We start from the raw sequence: 26534 nt of genomic DNA, 5'->3' as shown, positions 1-26534 counted from the left end.
GATTGGGGCGCCGTCACTAGATGACCCCTGGGGTTCCCTCCCTCCCTCCCGCTCTGCGCCTCCCTCCTCCTCCTCCGGGGAGGCCCTTCCTGGCTCTCGGCCAAGGCTTGGCGGCTGCCACTCACTCACTCGCTCGCCCACCCGTCCCTCCATCCCTGCACCCGGCCTCTCCCCCTCCGTCCCCGGCGCGGGGGCTGCCGGGATCCGTAGTCCCCTCCCCCTTGGGCTCCGCGCCCGCGCGGGGTGCGCAAACTACGTTTCCCAGCGTGGCCTGGCGGGCCGGGCGTTTTGTTTGAAGCGCTCTTCTCCCAGCCATGGAATGAGCGCAGCGGTGGCGGCCGGGCGGGCAGGGGCTCTTCCGCGCAGACCCCGCGCAGCCTGCCTGCGCCCCCGCGGAGATCGGGCGGCAGGATGGAGCCCGGGGATCCCCGCGGAGGTGGAGCGGCGGAGGCGGAGGCTGCCCCCCAGGTAGGGCTGCGTCGGGGGGGGGGGTTATTTTTGCAATGCTGCATCCGCGCCGGAGGGGACGCATCGGACCGCGGGGAGACCCCTTGGCGGGCGTGCAAGGCAATGCATGCGTGCAGGCGTTGCATGGAGTGCAGTGCAATGCAATGGCAACGCGGCGCCCTGCATGCATGCATGCAACTTCCACCGGCGCTCCAGACTTGGCAGGTGAGGGGGGTCCCCAGTGGGTGGCAGAGAGAGCCGGGAGGGCGAAGGGGAGCCGGGGGGGAGCAGCGCTGCTCCCCGAGCCGAGCCCGGGGGGAAACTTTGGCGTCGTTGCGCCGGGTGTTGGAAGCGGAGGCTGGCGGGGGCCCCTCACCTGCAAAACCTGGTCGCCTCTCATATATTTCGTGCATTGCATTCATCGCCCGCTTTCTCCTCCAAGGAGCTCCCGGGGGCGCGCGTGGTTCTCCCCGTGTTATCCTCGCAACAACAGCCCTGCGAGGTGGGTCAGGCGAGTGGCCCAAGGGAGCACCCAGGGATTGTCCTGGCCAGGTGGGGTGATTTGAACCCTGCTCTCTGCCTGGTCTTCGTCCTCATTTAGCCCCCACATGTGCATGACTGTGCATGACTGAGGTTTTCCCCCCTCGTCTTGGCTATGGTGTGAGTCTGTGCTGTTAATTAATGGGGTTCTGCCTTCGGAGAAGATGAGCCAGCCCTCAAGGAGGTGATTATGTAATTTGCTAGCAATTCATGTCCCTCCCGGCGTGACGCTGTGCGCTGACGTCACGGGGCTGTAATGGTGGTGTGCCTCGAGATTTTTTTCATGAAACAAGTGTGCCTTTGCCCAAAAAAGGTTGGGAAACACTGGCCTAAAGTACAGTAGCCTGATGGGAGCATCGGTTCACACAAACACCTTTACCATATGAGCACAGCACAAAAGCGATCTGACAGCCGTCCCACAAACTTCCAGATTGAGTTCAGGGCTGCTCCTGAGCTCTCAGCTGTGATGTATGAAGAAGAGCCAGTGTAGCGTAGTGGTTAGATTGTTGGATTAGGATGTGGGAGAGCAGGGTTCAAATCCCCACTGAGCCATGAAACTCACTGGATGCTCTTGGGACACTCACAGTATCTCAGACCAATTTACCTCCCAGGGCTGTTCTGAAGATAATTAACAAGGAGACCTACAGGTGCCACCTTAAGCTCCTTGGAGGATGGGTGGAATATATTGTAATGATAAATATAAACATGAATTCAGCACATCTCAGAACTCATGTTGTCAATGTTAGCACATTGTACACTGGACACACACACACCCAACAGTGCCTGTGGTATAAAGTCAGGTTTACAATCCCGCTTACAATTTGCAAAAGTCTGCGGCTGCCTGCCTTAGTAGAGTAGAGAGATAACCACTCCAAGGCACAAGCAATGCCACTCTCTAATTTTTTAATCTGGCATGTGCCTGCTAATGAACTGATGGATTTAATAAAATAAAAAAAATCTCATGTCACTAATCTCATGGGCTAATTGACACCCAGAGCAAAAAAGCAAGTTTGCCTATTCACCCTTGTGATTGTTATTCTCTCTGAGTGATACTCTTATCACTGATAAGAGGGCTATGTGAATATCCTAAATGCAATCCAACTTCTTACTTCACTATGACCCTTCTCTTTACCCTGCTAAAGAAAAGCAGCCCCTTTTCAGTTCTTTGCAACACTGCACATGGAAGTATACGCTAAATTTTTTAAATGCTACCTTGCTTTGCACACTCACTTCCCTGTCCATTGCATATATATATATCAGTGTGTGTGTGTGTGTGTGTGTGTGTGTGTGTGTGTGTGTGTTAGGCCACATTATGGAATGGAAGCCAGCTTCCCATTTATATAATTCTGCTAGGCATGCAGTAGGAAGAGGTCACCTCCAGCACACATTTCACTGCCAGTACCTTTCAGTCCTGGTACAAAATGTAGTCACAGCGGCTCTAAGCTCAAAAAGCACACAGTCTTTTCCTGACTCTTCCTGAGAAAAGCATTCAAATTGTATCTCACCTAAAATGTCAGTCTGACCTTTAACTGCAAAGCTGGAAGAGTAAAATAGTTTGTACTGAACCACCTCCTTCCATTAGTCCCAATGACACTGATTTAATACCATTCATGTCAATAGAATTTAAAAAGAAAATTGTGTAGAACACAATAAAGTATAGTGGCAGGAAATGGCTCTATAAAAACATCCAGTTTGTGTATTATTTTTCCTGCCATAAAATGGACATCTGTCATCTTTTCCTCTTGCCCTTTTAAAAACTATTACAGAGTTATCCATAAATGAGTATGCATCTTGGTAATTAACAAACACAGCCTAGCAATAAAACACGAGGCAGGGGGTAAATCAAAACTGCACTGACAAGTCAGGTTCTCTGTCTGATTCAGTAGCCTAAATGACAAAACACTTGAAATTAACAAAAGTACTGTGGTATGAGAAAACAGGTTCAAAATAAAGGTGCTTTTTCAGCATTTCTGATTTTACTTTAGAAAGGAACCCTTTTAGAAAGGAAGCATATACAATGCTTTACCTGAACATGACTCCAGAACAGCATCCACAGGTAGGGCTTTTTGGTTTCTCTCTCTCTCTCTCTTTTTTTTTGCAGCGGCAAAGTTGCGTATTTTGAGAATCAGGGTTGATGTGCAGCTTTGCCTGTTTGTTGCAACAGTCCAGCATCCAAGGGCACAACAAGTGGAAAGTTATGGAATCTACTGTTAACGCAGTGAACCTGAAGCTGTTAATTACAGGGCCACGAATAAAGAATTTGAGGAATGCAGCCTAAAGCAGCCTTAAAAAGTTACCAAGGGCTTTGTCAGGTGACCAGAAAGGACCTAAAAGCAGAGCAGCCTTAACTGTGAATGAAAGCCTCTATTATTGGGACAAAAGCCGAAAAAGCCTGTTCGACTTGAGTGCCTGTTGTTTCCAGCGGATAAAAGAGAGCTCTCTGTTGATGGAAAACTATCCTCTCCTGGGAAGAAACCCCAGTGGGCTTGCAATATTTTTTGTTCTTTGAAAGAGAGCAAATGAATGAAACGTCTATGGAGAAGCCATTATTTCTCCAAAGAATAAAACAGCTCATGAATACAAAAAAGGCCTGAAGGAGCTGCCTGCAGCCCTCTTGGGTCAGTTTATGATATGTAATACCCACAACCCCAACATATTTGTGCACTTCAACATGAACACGTCATAGCAATGCAACTCAGGAAGCCTCTACACACAGAGAGAGTTCAATTGGTTTGTCATTTCCTCGAAACCAGGGAATCTTGGGAACTGTAGTTCTGTGCAGATTTTAACAAGAGAATTATCAGTGCCCTCAGTTCTCAGGACTGGAGTAGCCATAGCAACAGAGCTCTTCTGAAGCCAATATAACAAGGCTGGCCTACCCATGACTCAAGGTGCGGCAACCACCTCAGGCGGCAGTATCAACGCGGGGGGCACACTTTTTTGAAAAAATCCTAATGTGTAATACGGCCCCAGTATTACAATTCCTGAATTCGTTTCAGCCTCTCGTTTCTTTATACATTCCAGGAACAAACACAAGATGGAAGTGAAATGAAGCATCAGCAACCGCTGTCAAAATCAGTGTTTCTCATCTTGACCCACCATCCTTTTGTCCAAGGATAGGGAACTCTCCAGATAGCTGCTCTCCAGATGTAGATCCACTCCCCCTAACCCCAGCCAGCATGGCCAATGTTCAGGGATGATGGGAATTATAATCCAACAACATCTGGAGGGTCACAGATTTCCCAGCCCAATAGGAGGCTGGTGAGTGGAATCCACAGCTTTTGATTATCATATTACAGTGTGGAGCAGCCCTTACCACAAGATCGTGTTTCTTTAAAAACATGGAAAGCTGTCTTAGTCAACCATTGATCCATCCAGCCTGGTGCTGTCTGCTTTGACTGACAATGGTTTTTTTGGGTCTTGGGCAGTGGCCTTTCTTCATCTTTTCAACTAGAGATGTCCAGGAATGAATCTGGGACCTTTGCATAATAATAATAATAATAATAATAATAATAATAATAATAATAATAATAATAATAATAATAATAATAATAATTTATTATTTATACCCCGCCCATCTGGCTGGGTTTCCCCAGCCACTCTGGGCGGCTTCCAAAAGAATATTAAAATACTGAGATGTGCTCTACTGCTAAACTCTAGTTCTTCCCTGAAGGAGGGGGGTTTTTTTGGGGGGGGATTCATCCCAGATGTATTTTGCAATGTGTTTATTAGGTATATATGACACAATATAAGGTGTGCTGCCTGCCTCTGGGGCCTATATAAGCCTTGTGTCATTTACATCTTATCACTAGAGCCTGAATAGAACTAGATTAAGTGATTTATAGCACAAAGCAAACTTGCCGGCTTACATTTTTTGCCCCTTCGCTTTAAGGAAACAGGAACAATTCTAAGAAAAATGCATTTGGCTCAAGCAGTTATTTAAGGAAGTTATAAATGAGACTTGCCCTTTTAGGTGTAACATGTTTCAGTCAAAGGTTTTTTCCTCAAGCTTTGTTTTTTCCTCCTAATATTTTCTTCCAGAAAAATAAAACCTTCTTCCTCATGCTAACTGAACAAGAGAATAATTGTTACATGTTTTGAAGGCAACTTCTACATATTTGAAATTTATCACTTGCCCTCCCTGCTCTCCTTAATTTTCTTCACGTTAAGCAGCAAACATTCACTTCCTTCAACCTTTCATTTTATGTCTTGCTTCTCAACTGTAATGAGTATGGGTTGCTCGTGCGTAAGTTGCCGCCTCTCCAAGCTTTGTTGCCTTGCTAAACCTTTCAGTCTGGGCAGCCCTTCACTTCGTGGCTGCCTCAGTCGCTAGCAGAATCCGTCAGTGGGCGTTTCTTAAATCTTTTCCAACATAAAAGTTGTTTGACACCCAGTCTCCTCCTACTCTCTCTGCACGGAAGTCTTCTGCGCAGGGTGGGCGTGGGTAGCGGAGGACCCGTGCTCTCCCCGCTGGTGTCCGGTGAAGAGTCCTGGAGCCCTCTCGCCGATTCCCCCATCAGCCCCTCTATATCCCTGGTGTTGCGCTGATTTGCTTCCCCATCTGCGGAGCTGCCTCTCTCCCTGCCGGGCCCTTCTCCAGCATCATTTGAGAGCCTTCCCTCCGCCTCTAGCTCCGATGTCAGTTCCCTGACATCAACCTTCTCCAAAAAAGACCTTACTGTTCAGGTACTTACATATGGGAGAAGAGGGTATTCTTGATAAACTGATCCCAAGTTGTTTAGGGCTTTAAAGATTAAAACCAGTACTTTAAATTGGGCCCACAAATGGATGGGGAGCCAGGGCAGCTGACAAGGACAGACATAAATGGTCAAAGGGGCCAGTCCCACTTAATAACCTTGCAGTATTAGTCTGAGCTAACTGTTCCAGACCATCTTTAAAGGCAGCCCCACCCACCACACATTACATTAGTCTAAACAAGAGGTTACCAGAGCATGGGCTAATTGCAGCCCAGGCTCTCTCCTTCCAGCTTAGATCACAGCTGGTATATGAGATGAGGCAAACTGTGTGGAGGTTTCAACAACACACATTTAAAACTAGCTTTTACATTCTGATAGCTTATGCCCGTGCCTTTAAAAGTAACATAGCAGCAATATGTTTGCAGGGAATGTTTTGCCCAAGGATGGTGGGGCTACCTAACTTGACTGTGGGGAAAGTAGCTTCTAGACAGTGGGATGAACCCAACACAACAATGTCTCACCTGATGGCCTGTTTGCTCTGATGCTGAAAACAGATGTGTGAATCTACATTCTACACAATTTATTAATCACAAATTCTCTAACCGAACCTTAAATATGAAACGCAACCCAGACCTGACTTTGTTCAACATAAATGTCATGTTTGCATTGATTTTAATGACATGATGCAGGCATTCTGGCTAGCAAGGTTTATGCTTAAAGCCAGTTTAAAATCAATAAAACTAGACTGGTTTCAATCCAAAACCTCCATCAGACACGTGGCAAATTGTAACTTTTGAGTACCAAGTGTTCAATTTCTCATTCTGGATAATATTAAAGTCCTATCAGGGGAAAAGGCAGGGTATAAATAAATAACTATATAATAGTAATAATAATAATAATTTTTCCTCTTTGGCCATAACATGTTTGCCATCCTTTGCATCCTTCCAGAGCAACATAAGTTGTTTTATTTTTATTGTTGTAGAATTCATAGAATCTCCCAGGCAACTTTTCAACAACATTCACAAATATGTTTCCAGTGAAAGGAAAGGATTAACAATATCTTGAAAGAGAGCATCTTACTTCCACAAAGCATGTATGGTCTACTGCAGTTCCCATGGGATCAGACACATACATTGAGACACTTCCTACAAAACAGCCATTGTTTCTTACATGTCTCTCAGTTTCCTTCTGTCACGACGGGCTCCTGCCCTTCATTTTGACTAACCAGGCCATAGACGGCATGTAAACTCACGTAAGCAAATAAAGATGCCAGCTGCAACCAAAGTATTCAGGGAAGCGATTCAGTCCAAGTTGTTCTGCATATGTTTTATACTTTGCACTTGTAAATTCAGCTCTTTATACTGCTTATAGTTAATGAAGCTGTCCCAAGAATTAGTATTCATCTATATGGTTCACTATACAGTGGTACCTCGGGTTACATACACTTCAGGTTACATACGCTTCAGGTTACACACTCCGCTAACCCAGAAATAGTGCTTCAGGTTAAGAACTTTGCTTCAGGATAAAAACAGAAATCGGGCTCCGGCGGCCCAGCGGCAGCAGGAGGCCCCATTAGCTAAAGTGGTACCTCAGGTTAAGAACAGTTTCAGGTTAAGAACAGTTTCAGGTTAAGAACAGACCTCCGGAACGAATTAAGTACTTAACCCGAGGTGCCACTGTACACACAGTCATTTTCAGCTACAAATTTCACATTACTAACTTAAAAGATTCCTTACCATATTGAAAGGGGGAGATTTATTACAGAGGGAAAGTTATTATAAAGATGGTTTTCTTATAGTAGAGTCTAATTTGGGGGTATATACATGTCTTTCTTTGTCGTTAGAGCTTATGTTCCTGTAGATGGGCAAAACCCAAAGATCCACAGTGGTAGAGTATGTGTTTTGCAAGCCTGAGATTCCAGGTTTAGTCCCTGGCATCTCCAGGTAGAACAACCGGGAATGTCCCATCTGAAACCCCAGAGAGCTGCTGCCAGTCATTGCAGACAAGCTGAGCTAGATCAGCCTTTCTCAACCTTGGGTACCCAGAAGTTGTTGGACTACAAATCCCATCATCCGTGACCACTGCTCCTGCTAGCTAGAGGTGATGGGAGTTGTAGTCCAACAAATCTGGGGACCCAAGGTTAAGAAAGGCTGGGCTAGATAGACCAGAAGTCTGACTTATTATATTACATTCTAGACCCATTTAGGGCCTACCTCTGCTGCAGCGCTGGTAGGAAAAGAAAAGTTGGAAATCGACAATATGCAAGAGTTTCTTTAAATCTCAGCGTACATTTTAGCATCCTTCTGGTGTGGCCAACTCAAAAGGCTGCCTTCTCTCATATGAACCTGTCCAAACACTGCAGTTATTCAGAATGCCTTGCTTCGCATCCTGTTATGTTCAGAGGCTCATCAGGCTGCTGGAGTGCAAGACAGGATCTTGTCGTTTGTTGTGCCCACAACTCCCAGGCAGCCAGATGGACCTTTCTTCATGTTTTTTAAAAAAATGAATTTAAAAACAAAAACAAAACAAAACCACATACACACACCTTTGCTTCACCAGATCTCTGCTAGTCTGGGGTTTTATTCCTCTCCTGTGAAATCTTTTGATAGCTTTAATTTTAGGGGATTAAAAAAATTAGTGACTGTATTTTTTTAACCTTATGTTTGTATTTAATGATGTTTTAAACTTTTTGATGATTAAAAGATGCCCTGAAGGTCAATCTGGGCAGAAAACTGATGTAAAAATATTTAAATACAATAAATAAGATTTTTTTAAAAAGGGTTTTTCAAAATACTGGTGTTGAGCATCAGGGATGGGCAGAACAGCTGGAACCCAACAGGTGTGAGGCACAGCGTAGAAAAATATAGACTTTACCTCTTCTCCAGACACCACTATGGGTGACATGATAAAATACAGTTTTACTGGTTGGGCCACTAACATATTTCCTGGTTGGTAGGCCTACCTGTATCCAAATTACCCAGCGTCAGTTTCTGGTGATGCCTCATAGGTAAATAGTTTGACTTCAGAGGAATAGAAGGACTGACCTAGTCCATTGAAAGCCTCCAGTTCTACATTCCAGTTTTTGAACACTAATCAATTATAGAAAGAAAAAACAAATCAATCAGATGTAGATGCTTAGGGAGCAATCCTAAATATGGAAGCCAGCATAAATTATGATGGTTTAAATTAAGATGGCATAAAGCATGCTAGATCCAAACTCTGTTCAGGGGCAGGGCTACTATTGGCTGGAGCTGGCCTAAATCCCAGCAGAAGCTGTAAAATAGTTTGTTAAGGTAAAGGGACCCTGACCATTAGGTCCAGTCGTGACCGATTCTGGGGTTGCGGCGCTCATCTCGCTTTATTGTCCGAGGGAGCCGGTGTACAGCTTCCGGTTCATGTGGCCAGCATGACTAAGCCGCTTCTGGCGAACCAGAGCAGCGCACGGAAACGCCGTTTACCTTCCCACCGGAGCGGTACCTATTTATCTACTTGCACTTTGACGTGCTTTTGAACTGCTAGGTTGGCAGGAGCTGGGACCAAGCAATGGGAGCTCACCCCGTCACGGGGATTCAAACCGCCAACCTTCTGATCGGCAAGTCCTAGGCTCTGTGGTTTAACCCACAGCACCACCCAAAATAGTTTGTTACAGCCCCCTTTTTACTGGATTAATTTATGCCACATCATGTGACAATGCTGGAGAAACTTAGGATCCAGCCTAAAACTTCCTCCTGTCCCACTCCACAACACCCTCAGAATGCCTGCTTTTCAGCACTTATATCAGCTTAAGAACCACCAGGCTTGGTTCAGCCAGCTGTGTCCCAGTTGAGCCAAGCTAAGAAGTAAATATGCTCAGCTGGAGATCTGCTAGACCCTAACCTGGGGGATATCGCTTTAGGATTGCCTTTAGTCTATATAATATTTAGCATGAGGATGTAGTCTTCCTTCCTTGACAAAAGGAGGTCATAAAATCCACTCCACTTTGTTAAATTAAAATACAGTGGTACCTCAGGTTAAGTACCGGTACTTAATTCGTTCCGGAGGTCCGTTCTTAACCTGAAACTGTTCTTAACCTGAAGCACCACTTTAACTAATGGGGCCTCCTGCTGCTGCTGCGCCGCCACAGCACGATTTCTGTTCTTATCCTGAAGCAAAGTTCTTAACCTGAAGCACTATTTCTGGCTTAGTGGAGTGTGTAACCTGAAGCGTATGTAACCCGAGGTACCACTGTAAACCTACATTTTAAAGGCTATGAATATATTATATATTTTTATTTGTGAGGTGATTCTTCAGCCAGAATCAGAAGAAAACACTGCCCCCTTTTAACCATTAGATTAGAAACATGACCAACACCTGGGATCAGGTACAGGCAATATGTCCTTCCGAATTTAGCTGACCAACATAAATGCCCATAATCAGGTTATTACAGGACAACAGTTCTTTGAGGACTATCGCCTGAAATGCTGAAACAAATGTAGCTAACTTTTGTTACAGTATTTGAGCCGCTCATGTATCCTTCTGAGCTGTTTAGTGACAACTGAGCAGTAACAATACATTTGCAGAAGATGAAGGAATATCACAATGTTATTTTATAATCTTCTACAGTACTTTGCAATACTTCTGCATTGAATATTCAATTACAAATTAATGTTTCTATAAAGAGTTGAAGGTTGAGGTGCAGAGTTGACAAAACGTAAGTAAATAAGGATATAACCCTAGAAACACTTACCTGGGAGTAAGCCCCACTGAATTTAAGGGGCTGAATTCATGCTGGATTGCGCTGTTAGCATGAAGTCTTGTATTCACTGACCTGGAAGTGTGGATGGGGAGAAATTCAATTCAGTTCACATTTAAAGGTGAACCAACCTAATTCATACATTGCTAAACAAATTTGTAAACCGAAATACAGCTATCCTTTGAAATTCACATTTCTCCAAATTTTGCAGTGCAGTTCTCCAGCCAAGTAATATGTACCAAGAGACATATACTTGCGTAAAGTGTGCATAAAAATAATATATTAGTGAAAAATAATATACAAAAATGCATTATATTTGGGGGGAAATCCATATGCAAAAAACATTACATTGTGCAAAATTGCATTAAAAATGCATATCTTAGGGAAAATTTGCACTATAATTCTGCTTACTTTTCACAAGAATTTTTTTAAAATTGGAAACTGATATCAAAATATGGAGAAATGAACTTAAAATGGGAACAATGAGAAACCAAAATACAATTCCACATACAATCTGGGAGTAAGCCCCTTTGAACACAATGAAACGTACCTCTGAGTAAGCATGCATAACATGTTGTTGTTAGTTATTATTTATTTTCATAATATTTAGTGTATTAGTACTTAGGTGAGCCAAAACAGTTCTAGACACGTTACAAACTTATAGCTAAACTTGATTTTGGTTTAAACTGGAGGCAGACAGAATGAAGCATCCCAGAGAAGCCTAAACTCAGAAAAAGTTCAATTCAAAATATCACAATCAGTCGACTGGGACCCTCAGAATCCATTGTGAGTGCAACTACATAGCGTTTCCTCAATGCTCTTGGGGTCTGCCTCAGTGACTGGCAACTAGACATCTATTAAAGAAACTCTGCAATGAAACAATGATATTTTTGTTCTCCTAAACTGAACTTGCCCCCAAATTAAGGCTGCCACAATACAGCATTTTGTAAACAAAGGCGGCGGGAGAGAAAATGCGTTGTCCTGGAGAACTGAAGTGAAATTAAGAAAGGTGAAAAGAATCCATCTATATGTACACAGTGAAACATTGCGGTCTAAACAGAGCCTGCTTCCTCTTCCAGTAGCATCTGAACCCAATTCACGCCATAGCCAGCCCACATATTAAAGAGCAACGTTAATGCCAGTTCACACACAAACATCTGTAGCAATAGCCATGTCGTTTCCCAAACCGCCACAACTTCTAAGGTTGCGTTTTATGCTCCCTCAGAAATCAACTTTGGTGTTTTGACATGCAGAAATCTGAGGCTCTGTCCCCCCCCCCAACCCCGCACACAATTCATTATTCATCAGTGAAAAAAACTAATAGGAATGCATATTGGTTTAAGTTAATAGTTATTCATTACCTCGCAGAAAGAGGGGCAAACAACCCCTCTGCAAAGCATTAATAATTGAAGAGAAAACAGTCAAGCCTTTGGAGAAATTCTGATAAAATCCATTACAACTGTCAGAGTCCCCCTGCCAACCCCCTGCCTCTGGTATGTGAAGCTGCTGGATGAATGTTCTGCCTTGTCAAACCAACCGTACAGTCTATTCAGTTACCCTGGAGTTGTCATGTGGAATCAAGCAAACAAGTATCTTCCCTCTGTTTCTCTCCCCAAACTCCGCCACTCCAAAACCAGATTAATTGGTTAGAAAACTTAAGTGGCCAGAGTGAAAAAGGCAACAGGAGTAGATTTGCGCCTTTGAATCATTACAGTTCTAATAGTACAGGGTTGGAGTTCTTTGTTTTGTTTTTCTTCCTGAAAGAGGAGATGAGTGCTTCTCTATTCAGTTAATGAATAAACTGCTCAACGTAGCAAAGAGCATTTTTTAGAAGTTAATATAAGTCGTAGGGCCTCTTATCAGGGAAAGAAAAGTTAGGAGACTGAACTTTTTCCTCTCTCTTTTTTTTTAGGAATACAAGAGGCTAAAGAAGGAGAGTGGAGAGCCTTTCAAAAACAGTAGCTGGCATTGCACCAAACCCCCAATTTAAAACTTAAAGTGTTATATGGATTTATGCAAACGCTGGATCCTTGGATATGACAGACTGTGTTGGCATGACCTACATAGCCCTAATGGGACTGGCTTCTGAGGGCAGCCAGCTTGAGCAACTGTCAGATGCATTTATGGGAAGGGCAATAGCTTAAGCAGTACAGCATTTCTCTTGCAAGCAGGTCCCAGGTTCAGTCACTGGCATCTCCAAGTGCGGACAATGGTCGACGTATTATAACACAGCATCGGGTTTTTTTTTTCATTTGGCAAAAGATCCAGTGGCCACAAAATTAAAAGACGCCTGCTTCTTGGGAGAAAAGCAATGACAAACCTAGACGGCATCTTAAAAAGCAGAGACATCACCTTGCCAAGAAAGATCCGTATAGTTAAAGCTATGGTTTTCCCAATAGTGATGTACGGAAGTGAGAGCTGGACCATAAAGAAGGCTGATCGCCGAAGAATTGATGCTTTTGAATTATGGTGCTGGAGGAGACTCTGGAGAGTCCCATGGACTGCAAGATCAAACCTATTCATTCTTAAGGAAATCAGCCCTGAGTGCTCACTGGAAGGACAGATCCTGAAGCTGAGGCTCCAATACTTTGGCCACCTCATGAGAAGAGAAGACTCCCTGGAAAAGACCCTGATGTTGGGAAAGATGGAGGGCACAAGGAGAAGGGGACAACAGAGGACGAGATGGTTGGATAGTGTTCTCGAAGCTACCAGCATGAGTTTGACTAAACTGCGGGAGGCAGTGGAAGACAGGAGTGCCTGGCGTGCTCTGGTCCATGGGGTCACGAAGAGTCGGACATGACGAAACGACTCAACAACAACAACAACAACCAGTGGCCCTGTTCTCGTTTTGCCCAAGAATCCCAAGAAACTCAAAGGCACTATGCGAAAATTCACACATGAGATCAGAAGGGGTTCCCTGGGTGTGCCGTCTCCAAAGCTCCCCCTGGCACACAAATCCTGGAGCTGAGCCCTCATTTGAGTCTCCTGATTTCCCCTGCCATGTCTGCTCATTAACATCGGTCCTGTCCGTTTCGCTTTCTGATTCCTACCAGGTGGTTTCCTACTAGGTGATTCCTTGCCAGTGTGGTTACTGTGTCAGACTACGACCTGGGAGATCGGGCTTCCATCCCTGCTTGTCCATGATGCTTGGGCCAGTCATTGTCCCTCAGCCTAGCCCATCTCACAGGGTTGGTGTGGAGATTAAAGGAAGAGGGCAGGGGGAAAGCATGTGTGCCACCTTGAGCTCCTTGGAGGAAAAAGTGGGGTATAAATGCAATAAAATAATCAATGTCGTAAGTAGCCTGTAGCCATCAAAAACAATACCAACAGCAGGTGGATACAATCAAGGTGTGCAGGTATGAGAGATTTCCTTTGTTTCAAGGATGTTTTTGTTTTGGATATGAAAGACGCGCCAGCAGGAAGAACTTTCCCTCTGAATTCAAATAGCAGCATTGTTGGTGAAGGAGGCCATTTTCATTCTCTGCAAGGTGAAGTGGGAGGGATTATAAACCTTTTCCTCCCCACCCCTTGCAGTGCCAAGGGCGCTTCACCTTTGCATGAAAGAGTGAAGCAATGATTCTTCAACATCAGCTTCACTGGACTGGTCATGTTGTGTGGATGCCTGATGATCGTCTTCCAAAGCAACTACTCTATTCCGAACTTAAAAATGGTAAGTGTAATGCTGGTGGTCAACAAAGGAGGCTCAAAGACTCTCTCAAGGCAAACCTTTAAAAAGTGTAGTATAAACACAGACAACTGGGAAACACTGGCCTGCGAGCACTCCAGTTGGAGAACAGCCTCTACCAAAGGTGTCATGGGCTTTGAAGGCTCTCGAACTCAGGACAAAAGGGAGAAACACGCCAAGAGGAAGACACGCTTGGCAAACCCTTGCCGTGATCAACTCCTGCCCAGAAACCTATGTCCCCACTGTGGAAGGACATGTGGATCCAGAATTGGTCTCCATAGTCACTTACAGACTCACTGTTAAAACGTGTCCATGGAAGAAAATCTTACTTGGCTACGAGTGATCACCAAAGAAGAAGCAAATGTGTGTGTGTGTGTGTGTGTGTGTGTGTGTGTTAGCTGCATCCACACAATTAACGTCATGTTGAGTTTGGCCCTTAGACTGAAGTTTAAAGCATGAGCCAGTCAGATATATAAGCATATGCTCAACAATCCACTTGACATCAACAGGACTTAAAAATGCTTAACTTGGCTGGACGGTGCCCATTTATGCTAAATATAGAAACAGCCTCTTGGCCCCATTTTTGCACAGTGTCTCTTTTGTTCCCCTGTTCAGGAATGAGAATGCTTGCTAGCAAGCAAATTATGATAATTACTTGGTCTGCTGCATCCTTTGCCTGACTAGCTAGCAAGAAAAGGGGAACAATCTGTGTACATGAATGCAATTTTAAATTCACTCCAAATGCTGCTGAGATAGTGATATTGAGAAAGTTTTTCTTTATAACCTGGTTGGATAGGACTCATAAATTAGTTATGCTAGGAGTATTAGCTAATGTGGTTTTGGAATATTAGAAATAAAACACCCGCATATTTGTTTTATGGTGGATTTGCAGTTGCTTATGGCTAAGGCAAATAATTAAAATAATTGATAATCTCAGAAAGGATACCACAAAATTAGAAAAGGTGCAGAAAAGAGCAAGGAAAATTATTAAACACTTGCAACTCTATTTGTTCTTCTATAGAGAGTTGCAGTGTTGCATTTACTGTCCTAGGGCTGAAATAGAGAAACTATTTTACCTAGATGTAATTATGTACTGATAGGGAGAAAAACGTTTTAGTATTCATGACACTTAAACTAAATGAGGTATGTTAACTTCTTCTCAAATAATGCATTTTAATTTTAATAATGATAATGCTGACACTTACAATTTCATTTTAAACTGAAACTTGCTTGTAAATAATTAACCATTATGGTCTATCAATTGAATGTTTTAATTTTAAAAATAAGCTCTGTTGATTTCATATAAGTAGGAAATCATACTGGAAACATATAATCTTGAAAGAAAGAAAAAACACCACACATTGATGCATGCCATCAGATATAAGATTATAAGATAACACATAACAAGACCAGGACTGGGTCTCTTTGCATTAGGGCCAAACCAAACAAATAAATGAAATCACATTACAAAAGAAAATGTATACACCAGACTATAGCCAGTGCTCCCCCCCCTAAAACATGTTTAGGGGTACTCTCATTTTCCTACTCATATTGAAATATTGCCCCTCAATGAGACCAAACTTAAGTCCACAAAATGTTTAGGGGTATGCGTATCTCTGCGTCCTCCCAGAAAAAAGCACTGATTATAGCCTAGCCAAATCTTAAAAGGGTTGCCTCAAGTTGATTTTTAGTTGAAATGTAGCCCATTAACAAAGTAGGAAATTTAGCAAAAATGCCAAAACATATCGGTTTTGAGCTATTTTTATGGGGAAACGGCAAAAACGGCACTGCTGACATGGGCTCCCATACGTCAAGATATTCCTGGACCCTGAATTCTAGCGGGCAAGTCTCTAAATCATACAGAATGTCAATTCAGCAAGATACAGGGGACTAAACAATGTTCTGAAATTGTGGGAGTCAGAGGGATGATTTCTGATGGTAAGTTTTGAAGTTCCAAGATGAAGTTCCAAGCCACCTTCTTGTACAACCACATTCCTCCATTCCTCAACTGAGTCATTTTTTTAAATTCAAAATTTACTGTTGTCCACATTATGTATAGTTGTGGTGGGAATCCAAACTGCACCATTTGAGACTGCAGGTGATGTGGTGGAGCATACAGGTATGTGCACCAGATGTGCCAGGTTTCCTCTCTGAACAGGTATGTTTGGGGATCGTGAAAAGGGGTGAGTATGCATTAGACACATAGCTAACAGATTTGAAAATAAGGGACCAGCAGCCAAAATAAGGTATTTTAGTCAACCAGCTCCTTTCCTTTCCCCCTTAACAGTCAATCGAATAAACCTCCAAAACAAATCCAAAAGCCCCACCTCCCACGAGATCGCCGCCCGCCATTGTACTGAACCAGCTCCTTTCCTTTTCCCACACCATGTGCCCCCGCTCCAGACAGACCTTTTCCCCAGCAAGGGTGAGTGGGCCGTTGATGACGTATCCATCCGATTCCAAGCACAGGTATGTTCAGCTTTTGAGCCCCTCCAAGCCAAAGGCAGAAAGCCCAGCCAGCAGCCAAACGAAGCCTCAAGCGGTGGTTCCCACACCGCAGCAACCCAGCAAAGAGGATGCGGCAAGGAAAACCACCGTCACCTCTCTGCTGGGAAGCGCTGAGCAAAGGCGAGTCCCCAGGCAACGCGGCCGATTTGATCGGCACAAGGCATGCAAGCTCCACCCCCCAGTCGTTCTTAGACTCCTTATTGGGTGAGCAACACAGCCAAGCAACACATAGAATCATAGAGTTGGAATAGACCACAAGGGCCATCGAGTCCAACCCCCTTCCAACCCCCTGCCACAGTTGGAGGCTCTCTCCTCTCTGGCCAGCAGGGAGGGAGGGAGAGGAACTGTTTCCTTTGAAACCTGGGAAATTTAAGGGACATCATCAGTAAGGGACAGGAAAGGACATCATCAGTAAGGGACGGGAAACAGCGCTGGGATAAGGGAGTTTCCCGCCAAATAAGGGACAGTTGACAGCTATGATTAGACACCTGGCTCGCTCAGCTTCCATGAGAAGTGGCAGTAGGGAAGAAAGCAAGCAGACAGAGATACTGGCAGAAGAAAAACACCTGGATGGATGGATCCTGAATGGATCTGCAGTGTCTGTGTGTTTCTGTATCTGGAAGTGGCGGTGGCCATGGGGTGACTGGCTCCAATGGCAGCAGCAATGGAGGAGGGGGGACTCCTCCAGTGCCAATCACCCCACCACTGCTTCTAAAGGCAGACACAGACAGACATTGCAGATCCATTCCAGCCTTTTTCTTCTGCCTGCATCTGTCTCTGTCTCATGACCCTGTCTCTCCCTTCTTCCACCACCCACCAAGCTCACCACCTTTTGTGGAGACTCTCTAGGACAGGAAGATGAAGAAACCTTCATCTGCTTTGGTCAATCTCGGTTAGCTCACTATCTGGTTAAAGATAAAGATCATGAAAATTGACTATCTCTTTGCATATGCCTGATTATCACTGCAGCAACAAATGATATTTTGTATCTCATTTTTTAAAGTTTCTTAGTTTATTTGTTAGTTTCAAAAGTTTTAATTTATTTAGTTTGTTTGATGAATTAAAAATAGTGTCATTTAGTATTGAGCATGAACATTCAATAAATGTTTGCAAAATAAAAAATAAAAATCCCCTGGATGCACACCCTAATGAAATGTGTTGTGCATGCCTATGGTGGAACATCTCTTTTCCATGCAGAAGGTCCCAGGTTCAAACCCTGACATTTGCAAGCAGGACTGAGAAAGGCTTCTGTCTGAAACTCTGGAGAGCTACTGCCAATCAACAGTGAGCTAAATAGACCAATGGTCTGACTCCGTATAAGGCAGCTTCCTATGTTCCCTGCTCATAGTAAATTAACACGAATAATCTCTGACATGTTAACAATTTTTTCCGTGAGAAAACATTTTTTTAAAGGTATATATTGGTTGATTATGTTAGCCGCTGCCTTTGCACAAAGAGGTTTGAAATGGACTGTAACACACCTATGTACAATAACCATGAGTAAAACAGAAAAGCACAATTCACAACTATAATTTAAAAATATAATTCCCCACCTGCAATTTGAAGTGGTACTATCCAGAATTCTACCACCTGATTCCATGCAAAGTGTAGATCAATTCTCAGTAAGCCAGGGGCGCACAGATCAGCAAAGGAATGGTAAAACTGAGCAAGTATCACGGTTGGTATTTCTCATCCCCATCATACAAACATGACAACTGTTGTTAATGGATAGGCTGAAAATTTAACTAGTCATCCATCTTCTAGTTGGAAGATCAAGTTACATATTTTAATTTTCAACCTGCATGGATTGCTAATTGAGCTGCATATGTTATTGGCCTGGAGAACTGCATTTCATGTCACTATTGTTACCAATCCAGGGAGCTTTGCTAATTGAGTTGCATACTTGATGAACTCTGGAGCACTCTGTGCTAATTGAAGAGCATTACTGAGCTGCTGAGCTCCTAGGTGATGCTTTGAACTCACAGAAGTATGAGGCATGGTTGGACGTGCCATTTGAGATACGTACTCCACTACTGGAGTACCTGACCAGTTCAGCTGGCAAAATGTTGCATACTTTTCTTATTATATTTTAAAAGCTTCAGGAGTTGCACTGAAGACCACCTGCCTTGAGCAAATACTTCCCAAGTATGACTAAGGTAAGCAGTACAGTTTAATTCAACTTTAAGAGAAAAGTACTTCTGCTGTATAACTAATGCCTGATTATTTCTGATTCAGATATTGCACTCTGAATGCCAAGAAAAGGTCTCAAAAGCTCAGCATAGAACACCTATTCTGTATGCAAGAAGTCCCAGGCATTAAAAGTTATGGGAAAGATTCTAGAAAACATTTGCCTGTTAGACAACACTGGGCTAGATGAGCAAATAGACTGAGACATAGATCTGATATGTGGCAGCTTCTTACATACCTATTACGAAAAAGGGGATATGGGATTGGAACAAGGACAAACAATACTTTTCTTCATCTGTCTGTCGTCTTGTATATAAAGATCTTGGCCCACCACGTGGGAATCAGAAGTGAGAGGAATTGTCATAATCCACTTGTAATAACAGAGCTGATTTATAAAATTAAGGATTTTATACCATTTCAGAATGTAATTTTGATTTTTTTTCCAGTGCTGGGCCTTTTCAGATTGACTGTTGAAATTTGCCTTGGAAGAACCCCCATGTAACAATGTAGATCTTGAGGACCAACAACTAAAATAATAGTGTTAAGGATGCAATGATTTTTGCAAGCCCCCTAAGTTCAAGAATATCCTTAATTTCTAATAATGAAATAGTTCAAATTTGGAGAACATGTGCGTTAAATACAGCGGGAGGATTAAAAGTGCATAAAAACACATCTTAGTTGTAATCATTGTTTTAGGCAGTAGGAATCTCAAGAAGGTTTCTTTATGTTGCTGCCACCGCAAAAATCAGAGTCAGGTCACAAGGCTATGAACTATGATACCTATGATTTATGATTCGCCAAATGTTTCGCTAACACATTGTGACTTAACTGAGAGGCCTTTTATGGAGTTTTTACACCTTTCCTCACTCCAGTTCTCCCTCACCCCGACCACTGGAAAACCAGATTAGCATGAGAACACCTTACTCCAGGCTTACTCTTTTAGTACACTGAAACACACCATAGATCATGAATTGCCACCACTTGCTCATTTTTGATGTTGTTAACTAAGACATTTTAGATATGCTGGATCAGAAATCTAGGTTGCATTCACAAAGTTCCAGCTCTCCAGTCCCTATCAAAATTAATCAAATATGATAATATTTTACAAGTATCTTAATCACATTATCAGGTAGTAAGGTGGGGAAACCCTGAGCTTTTATTTAAAATTACAGTGAGGCAGTAGAACAAGCAGCAAATGACGGGCTACTGGAAATGGCAGAAGATCTCTGGATCCGGGCCATACTGGTTATTACAGTCCTCCCATGCTATCTTTATCCTGTGTCTCATTACTCTGCTATTCAATAAAAAAAACCAAGTTAGTTCAATATTATCTCCCAAGAAAGAGGCCATTATTTTAAAATGATACACAACTTCTAGTAAGCACCTGAACAGAAAAAAGACTCACTAAACTTCTACAATATATTGTGGAGGATCAATTTTTTTTCTCATAAGGTTAAAAAATTTAAACCAATAATCTCTATTATATAAGTCAACAGATAGTCCTTTGCGTTCACAATATAACTTGGTAGCGCTGTCCCCAAGGTTTGAATTTATCAAGTGCCCAAGCATACACATTGCATAAAAATTGAGAAGCAGAAAATTGAGCACTGGCCTTTCAGCCCAGCTCAGTAGTAAAAACGATTGAATTTTGCTGTCAAGTACATTAGGGAGAGAGATCGCAAAATGGAGATAAATCAGATTAACACTTTAAAAGATAAATGGTACTCTAGCCAAGTTTAATCTTACTTTTGAAATGTGCAAACTCATCACAAACCTTTATTGTAGATCAAAAACATGGTGCAGTGCCCTGGAAGTCACTATAGGACACGTAATCACCCTCTCATCGTGTTCAGGGCTTCCCCTGGCAAATATCATGGATACAATTAGTTCGCTACATCACAGGAATGATGCACTGGTGGAGGAAGAGGAGTGTGGGGGGAGCGCCCCGCCCCCGGCAGCGCATTCCCGGTGGGGTGCCATCACGGCTGACCCCCCAACCCGCTACACCCCCAGGACGTGTGCTCGCCCCTGCCTGCTGCCCGCCACTGGAATGATGTTCCAAAATCCAGGTCAACCAGTAGCCACAAATACCTTTTCTTCCCCCCGGTCCTTGTATTGTTGCCTTCTAAGCTCTGCTTGTGGGCTTCTTGGTGACATCTGGTTAGCATCTGTCGGAAAGAGTATTGGATGAAATGGACTGTTGGTTTGATTTGGCAGTGCTCTTCTTAGAGTCACTTGATAAGAAAAGAATTACGGTGCATTAAAAAATAGCCTTAATTAAAAATATAATGACTTTGAGAATCTTTTTTTTTTATAATACAAGAGAAAGCTGTGCCCTAATGTTAAGAAGAAAAAAACTTTATTGGTTGAATATGTTGGTTCAAGACCTAGACCTTCCATTGTCTACCCTGGTGTCTTGCATAAAGTGCTCTGTTTGGGTGGAAGCAGACTGCCACTGACTTGGGAGTGAATTGGGAGCTTCAATTCAACTAGACTTGTCTTGGTGGACTACCTGGGACAGTACATTTTCAGGTCTCGAAACCAGCTTCAGACACAGAGGGTATTAGTAATATGGAATACCACCACCCCACAGTTGGGAGCAAGGATTGACCAAGTTTGCTGTAGATGCTGGGAGTTTGGCCCTTAGCCTTGCTTACCCAATAGACCAGAGCAGTAACTTCTGCCTGCTGTACTACAACAGTTGACCACTGATACCCTGGAGAAGACACCCATAAGGTTTAGATTTTGACACAGCTACTTAGGGCCCACATTAATAAAGAAAACTTAGAACTACAGAATAGCTGAGATGATGGTAACTATAATATGAACAACAGGGCTTGAACAACAGGCTTGGGGGAACTATCAGTTTAGCTATCAGCATACACAGAATTGCAGCAGTATTCACATTTTGTCTGTTTAAAAAATACATCAAAGTTGCAAGAAGCTCATAATTTCAGAATTATGTATTATTCATTTTACTATTGCATGGCAGGTGAACCAAATCATCTCCATAAATACGTAATGTTGTATCCCACTTTTCATATTTATTAAACGTAACTCACATTACAAAAAATAACATGACTTCATTCAAACAGAATGAATGAAAATAGCTGCCGTGTAGAACACTGGTTTAGATGGAGCTCAGGATGAACCTTGGCCAGTTGATGAGTTTCTGAATATGCTGAATTTGGAGTTGTTGTTCCACATTACTCTACACCCATTCCATGGCAGCTTCTATGCAGTTTCCCTAAAAACTCATTATAATTAAAGGCAGTCTGGGTCTAATAGGCCTGGTAAAAACCTAGATTGGCCTCTATTTTTGAATAACTTTGTTGAGCTCACTTCTGGACCTGGGTCAAGTCCTTAAGGATGGCTTTGGGTCCATCATGCAGATGTTGTTTAGAGGACTGCTCATGTTTTCCATCTGCCTTGTGACGCCATTGTCTGTGCCTCCTCTCCATGCCCACTAGCAATTAAGGGCCTTTTCTCATTCCCTTTCCTTTCCCCATCCTTCCCTGCAGTTTACTCTATAGATTTACCAACTGCAGAGGCACAAGAAAACTGGAAGCCATTTCTAGTAGCGGCACTGACTCACTGCTCATGTACTTTAAAAAACGTGTTAGTATCCAGATTTCCAGTGAATGAATGGAAAAAACCAACGATTTTCAGTTATGAAAAAACCTATTTCATTCACAACTCTAGCTCCTTGAGTAATTGTGCGAGTAGCAAGTAGTAGGGCATGTGCTTTCCAGACAACACAGATGAGGTTTGAACAAGTAATCAGGAAATTTAACAGTGCCAAGCAAATCTGCTTCACTGCCAAAGACAACAGTAAGCAATTGACTGGGCAGTAATTAAACCAGAACAAAACACGTCCCCCAAGCTTTTGATAATTCATTTCAAAAATGCCATGCTAATCTTTCAGACCATAAGCTTACAGAATTCCTTAGTATCATGGACACTATGTGAAGTGCCTTGGTTAGCTTTACTGAAAACTATCTGCTACCATATTTGAATTTGATCAGCTGTGTCTGCCTGGCAGTCAGCTTCTGTTCTGATTCATCATAGAATCTTGGGAACTGTAGTTTACTCCCACCAGTGCTACAATTCCCAGCACGTTTAACCAAGTACTGTACAGTTCCCAATATTCTTTGGTGTGTGTGCTTTAAATGTATGGTGTAATCGCAGGCTTGCAGCCTGCTGTCCAGGTGATCGTTTATTGATGGGCAATGCTAGGACCCCTGCTCTCTCCTCTTATACTTTCTTATCTTTAGATCAGACAACCCTTCTATTATTAAACATGGGGGGCGAGAGAGAGAGGAGAAGCAAAATTGTATGGGTGGATCTCCTAAACAAACTGTGGGAACTATTGAAGTAAAGAAGATAATTTAAGTCACTTTTTACTTTGGGTTTACCGGGAGCAATAGCAACTCCTGATTCCAAATGTGTTCAAAGATGTCACAAAAGGATTCTCAACTCGTAGCATTCTAATAAAATCTCAATAAATGCTAATTTATTTTTATTTATAAGGGGACTTAGCATTAGTAAAAGAGTCTGGCTGGATACATAGAGAAAAGCCATCTGTTTGTTCATAGGACAGAAGCACCCCAACAATTGGAGAGAGATGAATAAATTATTCCAGTAGACACTTTGCATTTTCCTTTATACTTTGGATCTCAAATGTTTGACTGCTTCTTCTAGAGACTAAGGTGGTTTAGTATTTAACCACTGCTAGAGCTCCATAGTAGGTAGGAAGGCAAAGTTGAGGATTATATTGATGTAATAAATAGAAATAATGCTATTGGTTTTGATAGAATGTCCTTCCACACAATGGATTTCAGGCTGGAGTGTTAAATTGCCAAGCAGTTTTCAGAGGTGAGCTTAGTATCCATTGCCTTACAGTGGTTGCTAGCGAGCTATTCCAATTTCAGTTGTGTTTTGCATTCCAACAGAATAGGACAGACAACAGAGTTTGTGTAATTCTCCACTCTCTATAAAACAGGGTTGTTGTTTTTTTCGCAGTTTTCATACAGCACATTCATGATTTCTGGACTTGCTGTGACATAATGTGGAAGTAACCAATGGTATAAGGGGATTCAGAGATTGCCACTTTAAGCGAACAACAACAACAGGCAGTGTGGGGTAACTACCTCACTACCTCAGTTACCCCTGAGGAAGGTGTTACCCATTCCTGATCCCCTCTCTCCCCTCCATACCTCTTGCCCAGGGGAGCTGCCTCCTCATGTCCAGACTAACTTGTTGTTGTTTAGTCATTTAGTCGTGTCCGACTCTTTGTGACCCCATGGACCAGAGCACACCAGGCACTCCTGTCTTCCACTGCCTCCTGCAGCTTGGTCAAACTCATGCTGGTAGCTTCAAGAACAGTGTCCAACCATCTCGTCCTCTGTCGTCCCCTTCTCCTTGTGCCCTCCATCTTTCCCAGCATCAGGGTCTTTTCCAGGGAGTCTTCTATTCTCATGAGGTGGCCAAAGTATTGGAGCCTCAGGTTCAGGATCTGTCCTTCCAGTGAGCACTCGGGGCTGATTTCCTTAAGAATGGATAGGTTTGATCTTCTTGCGGTCCATGGCACTCTCAAGAGTCTCCTCCAGCACCAGAATTCAAAAGCATCAATTCTTCTGTGATCAGCCTTCTTTATGGTTCAGCTCTCACCTCCATACATCACTACTGGGAAAACCATAGCTTTAACTATATGGACCTTTGTTGGCAAGGTGATGTCCCCCCTAAAGCTGTAATCCTCCACCCACTTACCTAAGGGTAAGTGCCACCAAATTCAATGTAACTTACTTCTCAGTAGGCATACATACACTTGCGCTGCAAGATACCATTTAGGGGCAGTCACCACCTTCCCACAATCCATGTTATATAGTCCACATATGATTCTTACTCGTAATACAACTGTGGCCAGCTCACTGGTTTTAGAAACTGAATATTAAGTGGCCCACGAAGTAAGTTTCTGTTCATGAAAACTTCTTCTTAGTAATGTCTTCTGAAACTTTGCAGCTGGTTAAGGACCTGATTCAGAAACATACTCTTCAGAAAATCCACCCACCTAGCAAACCATTTAATACATTCTTTCAGTGCATTTACCATTCCCAAACAGGCATCTTCCCTACCCCCAATCACAGCTGCGTTCAGCCATGAATGCTATACTTGTAGGGTGACTCACATCAGATCATATACTATGATACGTGGTTTCAGAAACCAGGCTTTGGGGAAACAGACATTGAGCATTCTGAATGAACTAAAGAGACAGTGTCATCTTGCTCAGCTAGTTAAGTCTATACACTTACCTGGGGATTAGTATAATTGAACTCAGTGGGATTTATCTCTGACTGTGCTGTGTAAAAGCTTTAGCAAACCAGGTCTATCTGAACCAGCAGCTTATTACAGAGTACAATTCCACATGCTTCAATGAAACAATTGTCAACAGAAGATCAAAATGGCAAAATTCTCTATCTGCTGTCAGTCATTCACAACTTTCAACATTTTAAACTTTAAAATTGGGCATCATTTCATATTTGGGATAGTGGTAGAGGTTTTCGGTAAGAGGTGCAAGATTAAGCAAGGTCCAAATCGCAAGTCTTGGAACTGCAAGATATGGGTATGTACTTATTGCATGCATCCCCTTCTTCATGAGGGTCTTTTAGTTTTGACAAGGCTATTTTGGAGCCATTGCATCTTAAACTTGTCGCTGTTATGGCACAGCAGCTTTTTAAAAATAAAAATTTGGAGCCACTCCAACATTTCTCTGGCTTTTATAATAACTCATAGTGAAGACAGATTAGTGAGAAAACTGCAGGCGAGGCAATTAGTGGTGTATGGTAAATGTAATTTATCACATGATGTTATTCATCACACTGATGGCATCAAGGCTACTAGGTACAGTATACAGTGGTGCCCCGCAAGACGAATGCCTCGCAAGACGGAAAACCCGCTAGACGAAAGGGTTTTCCGTTTTTGAGCTGCTTTGCAAGATGAATTTCCCTATGGGCTTGCTTCGCAAGACGAAAACGTCTTGCGAGTGTTCCATTTTTTCCCCGCTCCCCCCCTTTTTCTAAGCCGCTAAGCCGCTAATAGCCTTTTAGCCGCTAAGCCTTTAATAGCCGCTAATCCGCTAAGCTGCTAATAGTGCTAATCCGCTAATAGGGTTGCTTCGCAAGACGAAAAAACCGCTAGACGAAGAGACTCGCGGAACGGATTATTTTCGTCTTGCGAAGCAACCCTATTAGCGGATTAGCACTATTAGCAGCTTAGCGGACCACTGTACAGTACTGTATTGACAAAGCAGATGTCCAGCAGAGGGCAGTAGTATGTAAGTGCAAAGCTATTTATTAGATGGTGCCTTGCTTCATTCATAATAAGCAATATATAGTACTACTGTTGCATTGAATTTCCTTAATAAGAACTGAAGGCAGCTTTGCACATGTATTTAACATGTTGATGTAAATTTTAAAAGATGTGCAATGCTTGCAGATGCAGAAGAAGAAGAAGAAGAAGAAGAAGAAGAAGAAGAAGAAGAAGAAGAGTTTGGATTTGATATCCCGCTTTATCACTACCCGAAGGAGTCTCAAAGCGGCTAACATTCTCCTTTCCCTTCCTCCCCCACAACAAACACTCTGTGAGGTGAGTGGGGCTGAGAGACTTCAAAGAAGTGTGACTACCCCAAGGTCACCCAGCAGCGGCATGTGGAGGAGCGGAGACGCGAACCCGGTTCACC

General features: G+C 43.0%; 1 protein-coding gene across 12 annotated transcripts in view; it reads right to left on the bottom strand.

Annotated features, from left to right (window-relative positions):
• The window catches only part of VEPH1 (ventricular zone expressed PH domain containing 1), a 152378-nt gene that overhangs the window by 122686 nt on the left and 3158 nt on the right, over window positions 1–26534 (bottom strand). For 3 of the 12 annotated variants that reach the window (XM_081190142.1, XM_081190144.1, XM_081190145.1), the window contains exon 2: window positions 10411–10491. The gene's annotated coding sequence lies outside the window, so the exon portion shown is untranslated. Of the gene's footprint in view, window positions 1–2389; window positions 2460–4948; window positions 5057–6764; window positions 6958–8646; window positions 8774–10410; window positions 10492–11567; window positions 11590–11777; window positions 12116–20887; window positions 21057–26534 lie in introns of those variants that run through there. The other 9 variants (XM_081190153.1, XM_081190146.1, XM_081190147.1 and 6 more) reach the window with 8 other exon arrangements.

Source organism: Podarcis bocagei, assembly GCF_964188305.1.
Source record: "Podarcis bocagei genome assembly, chromosome: 4".
Classification (NCBI taxonomy): Eukaryota; Metazoa; Chordata; class Lepidosauria; order Squamata; family Lacertidae; genus Podarcis; species Podarcis bocagei.
The sequence above is the reverse complement of the archived record's forward strand: the minus strand, read 5'-3'. Positions and strand labels throughout refer to the sequence as shown.